This window comes from Periplaneta americana, chromosome 1, assembly GCF_040183065.1.
Source record: "Periplaneta americana isolate PAMFEO1 chromosome 1, P.americana_PAMFEO1_priV1, whole genome shotgun sequence".
NCBI classification, from domain to species: Eukaryota; Metazoa; Arthropoda; class Insecta; order Blattodea; family Blattidae; genus Periplaneta; species Periplaneta americana.
The window spans coordinates 62657254-62670757 of NC_091117.1; the positions used below are offsets into that span (position 1 = coordinate 62657254).

The 13504-nt window shown below is 35.8% G+C and overlaps 1 protein-coding gene across 5 annotated transcripts in view; it reads left to right on the top strand.

Annotated features, from left to right (window-relative positions):
* The window catches only part of LOC138696354 (uncharacterized), a 386543-nt gene that overhangs the window by 334888 nt on the left and 38151 nt on the right, over positions 1 to 13504 (top strand). For 4 of the 5 annotated variants that reach the window (XR_011331363.1, XM_069821181.1, XM_069821203.1 and 1 more), the window contains one exon: positions 13372 to 13493. The exons of the other annotated variant lie outside the window; for it this stretch is intronic. The gene's annotated coding sequence lies outside the window, so the exon portion shown is untranslated. The remainder of the gene's footprint in view (positions 1 to 13371; positions 13494 to 13504) is intronic. 5 annotated transcript variants of the gene reach the window in all.

The window sequence follows — 13504 nt, forward strand, 5'->3', positions numbered from 1 at the left end:
ATGGAAGTGCCCTACCCAAAAACAAAGGTCCTATGTCTCTCGCTGTAATATAACGGTACATTTTTGTTAGTTGGTTGATCATTAAATAAGGTTCCCTCTGTAATACTAAAATTCTTGTATGCTAGAGGAAATTATGTTTTCCTCTCTATACACACTACTCATGAACCAACACTATTGTGGAGTGCTAAGCTTTTTCACGACAATGCCATACCTCACTATGTTCAGCGAATCTATCTACTGGAATGAAAACAATATCATATTATGGAACTATTGTTTCAATCTCAGTTCAGCCACATGATCATAATACAAGACGAAATGAAATTCTTAATTTAGTTGAACCTAAATATTTCACATCTGCTGTTTTACTACACAGTACAAATTATGGTCCACGTCTATATAATTCGATAAGAAAATTTCATCCAGAATTGACTACTTTAAGCAATGAAATTTTCAAATCCACAATTAAAAAATTTATATGATAGACTTCCCTGTTTTATATGTACCATGTATTGCAAAACAGGCTTATTTCTATTCTAAGTATATTTTTTCTATCTTATCTTTGTTACTATATCAACATAACTGTACTAATCATACTACTAATAATAAGTTAATATTAATCTATCACCAATCTCAACATCATCTCTTTTTTACTCAGTTATTATTAGTATTATCATTACTAACTTTATTATTATCATCTTTATTTGACTTTTCTTCTTAAGTATTTTGTGTACAAAAAATGTATATTTATGTATGTTTCCATCTACTCTTCTTAAGAATGCGATCTCAGTGCAAGAATTTTAAATTTTATTTTAGAAACAGTAGAGATTTCTATTTTTGTGAATTACCTGTATGTAAAATGCTAGATCATATACAACCCCAGATAGGTCGGCCTTATAGGCTTTGACGTTAACAACATTTGTCAGCTTTACTATGCTGCCATCTAGTTGTTACATAAGGAGTCACGTCATAATTCCCATTTGAATTGCATTACCGACTGTACTGCCATCTCGTGTTTGTTTACGGCGGACGGGTGGCGATCCTGGCGGTTGTTCTCTTCAAAGTGCAAACGATTTTAACACAGCGATGATCTATCTGTTACATATTTATGAACTAGGGTAAAATCTGTGTAGGCCTAATCGGAATCTTAAATTTTAATTCAGAAAAATAGATATGTTTGGTGAACAATGTAAAATTGTGTGTCATTTTCAAGTAAGTTATTTCTATCAAAACGTAACTGTCCCCGAACACGAGCTTTGCTCTTTCGGGATACTTTCATGTAGGTTTTTTTATGTGTATGTTATTATTAAATAAATCTAAATCTAAATCACCGTGTTAGGAAGTTGTTCATAGAAATCATTCTACCAATGACAAAAGAGTAGGTACAAGTGCATCTGTGGACTTAATCAGGATTTAAAAAATAGAGTGATCCAACTCGCATGGACCATTTCGCGATCTGTGTACAAAGATACAAGTCCTCACGATAAAAATATTGGTTTGATTTCTTTGAATGCGTATGAAAAAGAATAGAATCAGCACATTCTGCGAACCTCTGGAAACATAACTGAAGAAAAGTCAAGTGAAGTGTTTCGTGTGGAGTGTTGCACTATATGGTGCAGAAACCTGTGTATTACGACGGAGTGAAGAAAAACGACTAGAAGCATTTCAAATGTAGATATATGCAGAAGAATGGACAGACAGAATAAGAAATGAAGCTGTGCTAGAAAGAGTGAGTGAAGAAAGAATATTGCTCAAATTGATAAGGAAGAGAAAAGAAATTGTCTGGGTCACTGGCTAAGAAGAAACTGACTACTGAAGGATGCACTTAAAGGCATGGTGAACGGGAGAGAAGTTTCGGGCAGATAAAGATATCACATGGCAGACAACATTAAGATAATCGTATATGGAAACTACGAGAAATGCGAAAAATGAAGAAGACTGAAGAATGCTGGGCTTGCAGTGAAAGACCTGCCATTGGGCAGAACAGTATGAATGAGTTAAATGGTCATAATAGTGGACAATTTAAAAAATATCTCTGGACGTAAACATTTAGTGAATTTCTGCGGACTCGTAACGCTTCAATTTACACAATTTGAAATGATGGAAACATATGCGAGTACTCCTATGTGAGCAATTATGGAGGAGATTTTTGTGGACACAAAATGTTGGAAGAAGTATCTCTGGAAAATAATGTGGGACCAAATTATTCTGGAAGCATTATGGCAACAGTTTAAAATTTACAGTAAAATACATAATGTCTATAAATGAAACTATTAAAGTGAAGTACAAACTGTTCTTAAAAATTTAAAAAACTGGTTTGCGTGCGTTCCACTTAGAGTTTTCTTGACGTCCACATACTCGGATATTCCATGAAGGTCTAGTTTTGTAACTTGACCTTGAAGAAAATTAAATTCTGTCGTGCCAATGTCGCAGTATATTAGAGGATAGAGTAGTTCGTGGCCTTAAACCTCCATGTGTAACATCATAAATTTGAATTAAGTACGTCATAGTAGAAAAGGCAGAACAACAGTCAGGAAACAAGATGTAAAGATAAAGTTTGATTTATAAATCATTACTTTAAATCAAAATATACCATGAATATTTATAAGAAATAAATATTTAACATGTATATTTCATATTTCGGCGTTTGCATGTTTTAACAAATCATTTAGTATTCCACAGGATGTAATATTGTTGTAATGTGGCGAGCAGATCGTTGGTACAAGCTGCACTTACGAAATATACGATACCAGATAAACAGGATTCAGTGGCCAGATTTAGTAATGGAAGGACCTTACCGATGTTTTTACATTAATTAATTCGTATAAAGGTGAATCTTACCATGACTAAGGAGTTCCACTTAACACATTAGTCATTGGCTAGAGACCAATCAAATGCAACAAAATTACAGATATCAACAAATCATGATCCGCTACATCGATAACTTGTGGAACACACTACATTACGGCGCATAATAGTACATTATGCAACGAGCCTATAATGGTAGTAATTAAGACGCGAGTATGTTTATAAAACGAGCGCAAGCGAGTTTCATAATTTTCATACGAGCTTCTTAATTAACCATTATAGTCAAGTTTCATATGACTTTTTATGCTCGACCATATTTCTAACTTGAAATTATTCAGCAGTATTCATTTTATTCATATCTGACTGAGGAGCGGAACTGACCTTGCGCAATAGCTCGTAAATTGTGAGATGTGCGCAGACGCGAAAGTATTTATTTTTTTCCGAGAAACCATTGTCCACATTGACTTTGATATAATCTAGAGCAGTGGCCGGCAGATGCTGCAGTTGTGACGTAAGAGCCAGTCAGATCGCAAGAGCTTGCGAGAGCGAGCAGTTGAGTCTGTCTACAGTATGTCACCCAATTACAGACACGAATAAGTATGTACAAATATTAGAAGAACTGAGTCAGGAATTTGATTGCAGATTTCAAGAGTTTGCAAATCTTCAATCTGATATTTCCATATTTGCGACAACATTTTCAGGGAATATTGACAGTGTTCCATCATCATTGCAACTGAAAGTAATTGATTTGCGAAATGATATTGAAATGAAAGACCGCTTTGAAAACAAAAAGGATCTATCTACATTTTATAGAAGATTTCCCCAAGTAAGATTCCCTCGATTGCATAGATTTGCTACTAGGATGTTGAGCATATTCGGATCTACGTATGTATGTGAACAGTTCTTTTCTTGTATGAAGATCTGCAAACCACAACATAGAAACCACCTGTCTGATCTGAACTTGAAACATATTCTTCGCTTGTGTGTTAGCCAGGCTATGACTCCAAATATTGCAAAATTAGTACGCGAGAAAAGAGGAAAAAATCTCGACAAAGCGTTTAGCTTGGGCACGGTAGTGACACGAAGTGATGGTGTGTTTCAAAAGTTGAAATATACTTTGCATACTACTCACCAAGATAGGGCCTATGTAGTTTAATCTGTATATTATATAGAGAAATGTGTGTTAAAAAACAGTTGAACTGTTTTCAAGTTTCCGAGTAGACAAAGTGTTGCAGTGATTATATGTTTATAGCAGTTTCGGAATTTCATTTATATATGCAAACGCTTCTGCAAGTGGCTGTATTATGAGTTTAATGTTATTGTAAGTACATTAAATTTGATTACAAACCAAAATATTTTGTTACATTGATTTATCAAGGTTGTACAGTTTTGTTTTCGTACAAATGTATTGTAATTGTGCTGTTCCCATACTATCTCAGAAGAAGGGATCGCGCTCTGTCAGTGCATAGACGCCGCACCACCACTTTTCAGATGAATCTTTTCTCCACACTGTGCTCAGTATGCAGAGATTGCCGAGCAAAGAGCAAGGCGGCTACGTCTTATGACGTCACAGAGCACGGAACATGCCGTTCACTGATCTAGAGAGTAAAATAAACATTAATCATGATATAACATTGAAATTACATTAGACATTGAAAAACGAGATGACAAATTGAATTTATTTGAATATTACTTACAATTAACGCTAATTATTATAGTAAGAGAACTGACTTTATTTCAAATGTAGGTGATTTATTGTGCAATTAGTGAAATGAATTTGCGGAAATGTGCTTTGTGAAAGGCTGGAAGATGACGGTGAAATTATGTTAATTTGTGTGTTGTTTTTATCGACTGAGTTTAATATTGTATTTGAGATTTCAATTTTATTTTGGTTCGATTCTTGAACATAACCTTCTGCGACAGTATCGGATTTCCAGCCTCAGTGACGTTTCGCTAGTTGTCTTTCGATTGCATATCCGAGAATAATCGATACTTGCGCTTTCATATTTCTACAATGCTATTTTCTGATTGGTGGAACACCTGAACTTTAATGAATAGGTGTACTTTAATGAGGTCCATTAAAGGGCTGCTACCAGGTGTATAATTAGTACATTTCCGCATGGTCGAGCATAAAGTATTATTTGAGCCATTCAGAGCAGAAGTGGTGTAAGTCAAAAAAGGATAATGAGGGTTAAAGTAAACATTCTGTAAAATACAGCGCAAAGTAGCAATTAATATTCAATTTATTTAATCTATTAGTACTCAGTGGATAGCACGAAGGACATATTAATTACTACTTTGCGCTGTATTTTACCGAATTTTTACTTTAAACCTCAGTACCCAATTTTGACTTACACCACTTCTGCTCTGAACGGCTCATTTAATGTACAGTAGTGGCAAAAAAAAACCGGACCGACCCTTGTAGCTGATTTCAGAGCCTTGTTCACTCCAAAGCACGATAGACTGGTAACTAAGACTTTCGTGGTTCGAATCCTGCCTGGAAAGGAAACTTTTTTTTTTGTTTCTTATTCAAATTTATTCCCAATACTTTTCGATTGCTGGTAAAATTCATGTTCTGGGAATAAGAAGTTAATTAAGTAGTAAAATATCGCTGCATTCGAAAAGTATTGGGAATAAATTTGAATAAGGGACAAAAATAAATTCCTTCTCAGATAGGATTCGAACCACGAAAGTCTTAGTTACCCGTCTATCGTGCTCTGAGTGAACAAGGCTCTGAAATCAGCTACAAGGGTCGGTCCGGTTTTTTGCCACTACTGTACGTTTCAAATGTTGTAATCGTTACAAGGTTTTGTAACAATACAAGTAAATAAAAGTCTGAAGTATACTGGCGCTGTTACCCGCATTGAAGCTACTTATTTTTTTAGAACAAAGAAACATGTTTATAAGCAAAAGTGACAAATATAGGATTATGTTATAGAATTAAACAACTATAAATGACTATGGACAACAAAACAGTCTCAATATCGGTACTCATTACCACATAAATTAAAAAAAATTCAATCAAGGTCACTGTCATTGAGTGGTGCACAACCGTCTTCACATAGTGAACAGAGACCAGTTTTTTTATGCTACTCATGTCGCAGGTTGCGTGGTATTCAAGTCCGGTCGATTATTATCCTTAATTTAGAGACAATTAAACTAACTGCTATTATTACATGCTAAGTCAAAGTTTATTCTCGCAGCGAGTGGCTTTATTACCTGCAGTTACAAATTCTATTTTAAATTAATAATTACCATAGTACAGGCCTTCACAAGGTTTGCGCTCTGCGAGCCGGCTCACAGCTCATGAGCGGAATGCAGGTATTAGCTGCGCTCTGTATAAGGGTGGACTGGAAGAAGGGGTGATCTCGTACAAAATGTTCACAAGGTGTTCATGAAATGAATTCCGTTCAGTGATTACAAAACTATCTTGCACTATTATTAATTAATAAAGAAATATATATTTTACAGAAATAATAGAAATTCTATAACTACTTAAATGTACAATATCATTTTGTTATATTTTTATTTATCAGTACATCAAAACGAGGTTTTATGCTGTTGGCAGCTGAACGGAACAGTAGCCTACTGATCGTAATGAAACATCAGTTACAGATGTTCGATGTCTGCCTTTATTAAAGTTGATTATAGAAAACAGTTGCTCACAAATATAAATGTTGAGCCAAACATAGCAATCATTTTCACAACCAGCCTGTGTAGTAGTGGATATGATTGCTAATTTTTAGTCTTGTAAAACTCAACCAGGCTAGCAGTATTATTCAAACGATCTTTAGCCCTTAAGTCACATTGAAGATCAATAAGTTCGAGCTGTAAATCGTTAAATGCTAAATTTTATGTTCCGTCTTTTAGATTCCTCCATACTGTACTGTAGCAGTAGGTAAGCAACGTGAAACAGTTACTGAGAATAGGCCTACACACTGCACTCCACTAGGTAACTGAGTGGTCGTTTCCGTCTCCTCTACCTATAGCAAGTCTATGTCATTCTGACGTATCTTCCTCTCCGTTTCGGCGAGTGGTAAACACCGCTCTCCCGCTCCGAAGGAGCGCGCGCTCGTTGAGCGCTGTTTGTGCAGGCCTGCTATAGTAATATAACACCACTCAACTAAACTTAAGAACACATATAAACGAATTTCTCGTAAAATTTCATCATTAAGTAAAATTTAAATTCAATTATCTGTACTTACTTTACATAGAATTCAATATTCACGTCACTGGACAATTAGCTCAAGCGCGAACTTCTTCACTTAGCCCATACGTGCTCCATGCCCTGCCCATCTCAAACGTCTTGATTTAATGTTCCTAATTATGACAGGTGATGGTACACAGACTACTCAACATACCAATGAACTAACAGGATTACAACGAAGAACTAAACCAATCAAATACATAGCACAAGAAAACGGATCCAACCCCAACATAATAGATAACATAATACGCAAGACAAAACAAAACCACAAAAAACAGAAGAATACAACACAAACACAAGAACACAAAAAATACATCACACTAACATACGAAAACAAAAACACACATAAAATTGCAACCTCATTCAAGAAATTAAACTACAACATTGCATACAGAACAAATAACACTCTGCAAAAACATTTCAACACACAAACAACACAAACAAACAAATACAACCACACAGGCGTATACAAACTCAAATGTAACACTTGCAACAACTTCTACATAGGACAAACTGGCAGATCATTTCAAATACATTAAAAAGAACACATCACAGCCATAACAAAATTACAAAACACCTCCACATATGCAGAACACATCACAAATGCCAACCACACCTACAGAGACATCAACACAGACATGGAAATACTGCACATCCAACCAAAAAGCCAGAAATTCAACACACTAGAACAATATGAAATATACAGACACACGAAAAACACACCCCAACGATATTCTCAACACACAACTCAACTTCAAAACACATACACTCTTTGACTCTACACTATGAACGCACCCACACAGGAAACAAGAGGCGCCAAGACCAATAACGACCAGTTCCGAAGATGACCGAAAATAGGTCGAAACATGTTAACAAGATACGTTAATATTTAACACAAGAAAGTTCTTATCATACATATTCCGAAGTGATACAGTGTTAAAAGTTGTGTAATCAAGATGTATGAAGAATACAATAAACGAGACCAGACTTCACACAATAAAGTACCTCTTATTCCTCTATACATAATTTTTTTTTCGAGGAATTACATATTTATAAAGTTTTTTCTCTGTCCGATTTCACATGGAATGTTCCATATGTAGACAAATATTAGGCCTATATATGTCAACAAAGAGCCGAGAATGGTTGATTTTCAAATTCAGAAGGCCTGTCAGTGACATTTAACTGCTTCTATAGCCTTGTAATAAATAATGTCCAAAATGTCCGACTTCAGCCTGAATACAGGCTTCACATCGACATCTCATGGTCCTGCAAAGACAACCCAAAATTCCTGGAGTTTTTCATATAATCTCACAACAAGCTTAAATCCTATTCCTAAAAGTTTCCAAACTAGCCACCGGAGTCTAATACACTAATTATTTTAAATCCCCCCCCCCCAAGAAGAAATCTAGTGGGTTTAATTCTGGTGAGCGTGGAGACCAGGCAACTAGTCTACCCCTACCTATACACCGATCAGGAAAATTCGATTCAGATAATTGCGGACATTGTGACTAAAATGAACAGCGTGCCAACATGCGAAAAGTGTGCTTATTGATTAATGGCCAGTGGCGTGCCGTGCAAGAAATCAGGCATGTTACATTTTTTTTTTTTTCTTTTTCAGAAAATGTCTTTACATCCGCCCTGTGAGTTTGTTTGGACTTATACAAAACCGGCCCTATATTGATATAAATAATTTTACTGTCTTCATATCAGGAACTCAGTCCTGAAATTAACCCGCGTATTTTTGTACTCTGTATAACGTACGGGCAGGATTAGCTTAGCAGCAGCTGAACAATGATTCTAACAAGTGTCAACTGTTTCTATTGCATATATCTGCCTGCAATAAGTGTCACTAGGGTAACTCTCTTTCCTTCCAGTCACAGATGTGTTATAGAAAGCAGAATCTGTATTTCTCGGTACAGTACTGTTGTCAGTGGATGCCTTGTATTTCCTCAGATTGTTACTAAATCATAGACATATAGAAGAGTAAAGAACGCAAATGTTACGAAACTAGACAACAGAAATACGTGTAACTTGAATAAAATACGAATATACAAGACATGCAAGTATTGAATCTCTTATGCATATTCTACATCACTGTCACTATCAGCTGTTGGCAGGTCACTTATTTCCAACACTATCGGCTGTTACTATGTCGCTGTGTCTCCGGAATAATATGCTTCTTTGTCATTTCACTTTCCCTCTCATGAGTATAGTCTATTATGTTAAATATATATCCGTACTCATACAGTACTCTGAGCCTACTGATCTTAAACCATGAATATTTGCGTTTATAATAATGATTTTGAAGAAGCAACTGGTCACAGAGTTAAACACAAGCGGCCTTACTAATAAACCATGTATAGTTTTTATGCAAAGTTGGACCACAAAACGTTACTAAAAACCATGCATAAGCGATGGGTGTATAAACAGCCTGTAATTATACAGGGAAATTTCTTTCCAGTAGTTATATACACCTAACCTCTTGTTTAAGCGTTGTATATAGGGAAAAATGGCCGCTCCCTCTAACAGCTGTTCAAATCGATTGTCATTTTATGATGGTATTTGCCTTGTAATCACAGAAGAACAAAACTAACAGTACAGAATAATTAAAACTACAGTATATTGCTGTAGCTGTACCCTTTGACCAAAATATAGCGTGGTAATCGATCAGACCCAGTTGTACTATCGATACTTATCGCGGCACACTAGCGCGCACTATTGGATCCAATAGAGAAACTCAGATATTCTATTACCTTTCGTAATGAAGTAATGAGAAACAATGATGTAGCTGTACTGTTATATACAACGTATGTAGTGATTATTAATAAGGAATTTACACACGACTTATAAAGGAACTATTCATTGTGTAAATATAAGACAGTTAAACGTCTATACAAGAGTTTTTATTAGTATTAAGAGCGAAAGTGTTTCCGTAATGGTAAAAAAGGCTGAGGTTCACATATTGAGATAAACTCGTAGATACACGATTGTCAACACCCAATAGAGGATGAAGCCCATAAGATAATATTTATTGGATCCTATTTACTCGTAAAGGACAATATGTTACTGCGTAAATCTTAAATATATTAGAAGAATATGAACATATTCCAATAATGGGGCACACTCTAACTTCTATAATACTCGTAATATTACAGAAAAGTTGTCCTCAAAATTCCTTTTAATATTCCAAAATATGCTTTCATTAATATAGTGAAAGTTAATCAAGGCTAATTATGTGAATAATTAATAGAAGGAAATGACGCATACCGAAAAAAAAGAACACAAATACATATTTCGTGCCTTTACCTGATAGTGCTCGAATATCCACTCACCATGAAAGCACCTGAAAGAAAAATAAAAACTTTTTTATACACCAACCGAAAAATCTGTTAAATTAATATCACTTAATCAGTTACTTAGTAGCTCTCACAACTGAATGATTATTTAGAATCAAAGGAATCTGTGATAACGAAATGAGTCCGGAATTTGCCAATGAATTACTGGACATATGACTTATACCTGGATAAAACCCATGAAAAAGTCTGAAAGCAGAAGTCGAAAGGACAGGATGTTTCAGTAGTTGCATTTAGAAAAATAAATATCTGGAGTGGAGGACAAAAGTAAACAAAGTTGCAGACAGGTTTTCTATGGCTATGGCTTTCCCAAAACACGCTATGAAATATTTCATATAAAACAATTTTTATCTCCAAGGGGAAGGAAAAACGAGCAAAACTGTTTTAAATTTGTTTGAAATATACCAAAGAATAGCCCCCTGAAATTAAAGACATTGCTTTCGTTTCATTCTGTATAATTATGCGAAGTAATATTCATATCCATTCAAGTTTCTTCCTCTATTTCGAATGTTTCTACTTTTCTAAGCATGGAATAAGTTCTCATTTTCTCAGAATATTAACCGGTTATATTTCCGTCAGATTCTGTAAGATTTTATGTGACATAAATAGCTTCTTTTCTCTTCTGTTATATTTTAGGCTGTAACGTTTCCGTATACAGATATAGCTGCTAGTAGGTAAGAGTTGAGATTGATAAAATCTTCCTTCGACTGGCGTGGAATGTGAGAGGTCCGTCGATTCGATCGCAGCATCCAGCCAGCAGTGTGAAGGTGAAGGCCGGTGTTTGGTTACATCCGCGCGTGACAGAGGCACTGCAGTATATCAGAGAGGGAGAGTGGAAAATTGCCCCTGTAAACATATCTCTCGACCCCGCAAGCACGAAACCGATCCAACAAAGTTAGATTCCACAGATTCAGGGCAATGCACACACTTTACTGGCTTCGTCATTGATTTATATGATTCGAGAGAATACACACAAGTTCATCCGCAACAAAAAGGTTACACACAACAAAACGGATAATGAATATAGCACAAAATTCAATAGAGGAATTCCATGTATTCTCTGCAAATTTTGTCCTGGCTTACTCGATTAGATTGTGGTACTTCTCTGTTCTAACACAAAATGTTATGTACAGATTGATGACCTGAAATGGTGAAAACCAATGACGGGCAGATTCCTACACTGCGTGCATGCACTGTTCAACACTTAAACGGCTTACATAATATTTTATGTGCGAGAAAACGATTCTCAACCGAAATGGTACCATAACACGTGAGAATGTGCTAAGGTTGAGGGAGTTGTTACAATGGTACAAAGTGAAACGGGCTCTAAATCACACAAGTATATAATAATGAAGATCATTCAGAAGGGCTTCACTATCCAATCCTACGAAATCTAGACTAGATGCTGAGTAATAAAGTATAAATAGGAAGACTGTACCTGAACCAAACACTCGCAGAGTGGAAAACATTTCCTTCATTTTACCACCACCATTTTACACAGAGTGGTATAAAGTCAGGAAACATAGGTAAAAGCTTCCTATTCTTCATCTTTTCCACCCCTTCGATTTCTCATCTTCCTATTTCCCATCCCCTCCATTCCTTTTTATTTCCCTTTTCCTTAATTTTTATCTTCCTTTTCTTACCCATTTTCTTTCCATTCTTGCCCTTCTTTTCACCATTTTATTCACGTTCTTGTCCCCATTTATTTCTTGTGATATTTTCTTACATTTTCTCCATTTCCTTTCAATGTTTTTTACTTTCCTTGATTATTTTCTTCCTCATCTCTACTTCCTTTCCCTCGTCTCCTCTTTTACTCGTCATTTCTTAATCTCTTCTTCCCTTTTCTCTTTTTTCTCCCAACATCATACCACAGTCTAATATACACAGTCACGAAGCTTGAGTTGTGAGGACGCTAGGAACAATAGACTGTGCCGGTACTATTTCGCATTGTCTGTAATGAGGCGATAGTAGCGATGCTGGTGGTTAGCAACTAACTATGGATGCATATGTACTACGTACTGAGCTTCGTGACTGTATATACTCGTACTAGACTGTGATTAGACTTTATCTCCATTTGTTTCTTTTTCATTTTCTCCCTTTTTCGCCATATTATTTCTATGTTGTTTCCATCCTCATCCTTATCTTTTATTTTTTCATTTTCCTCCTCAGGCTTCCAGTTTTCCCATTTCTTCAAATTTTCTTCATTTTCTGTTTTTTAATTATTCTTCTTTCTCCCATTTCTTCGTATAATCACTCTTTTTCTCTTTTCCTCTTCAACTTAATTTGTTTCTCCTTTCTCTTCTTCTTTTACTTTCTTTTCGTGATCTTTTCTCTTTCCTTTTCAGGCTCATCGTTTTCTCTTACTTTTTTTTTCTGTTCCCTCCTATCCTTCTCCTTTTCACTCCTATTTTCTGCTTTCTTCTTTTTTCTTCTGAACTTTTCCTTTCCCTTCTCCTCCCCCTTTTCTTCGTTTTCCCTTCTTTTCATTTTCTGTTATTTATACTTTATTTTCTTATTTTCTTCCTTAACTCTTTCTCTTCTTTTTGTGATTTTCCCTCTCATCATCTTTTTCCTCAGTCTCTTTTTTTTCCTCAACTTCTTTCTGTGCTCCTTTCGTTTCTTCATTCGCATCTTTTCATTTTTCCTTTATTTTTGTTATTTCTTATTTCTATTTCTTTTTCTCCGTCATAAATATATCTTCATTTCCTAATGTCCTTTTCTATCTTTTTGTTTTTTCATCCAAATTCTTTTTTTTCTCTGCTTCTCCTCCTCATTTCATCTTTATCCCTTTTTGCTCATATTTTTCTCTTCTTCTTCCTCTGCCTCCTCAACTTAATTTTTCACTACCGGTACTCATCTCTTCCTTTTCTCCTCTTCAATATGTGACCAAGTCCTCATATGCAGTCATTCATGGGTGCGGTAGTTTGTGGTATTGTGTATCCCAGTATAATCATGACCCGATTGTCCCGCGGGCCCATGCTGACGCACTGTGTTGCTTTTCCGCAGTTGTGTGGTTTGAGCAACGAGGTCCGACCGAGACAGCACGCTGGAATCCACCGGAGCTTCCCATGGGAGCCCCAGCCACCACAAAGCGGCCGCCGGAATTAGCGATGGCCACCGCGGAGCAAGTGAGTCCGTC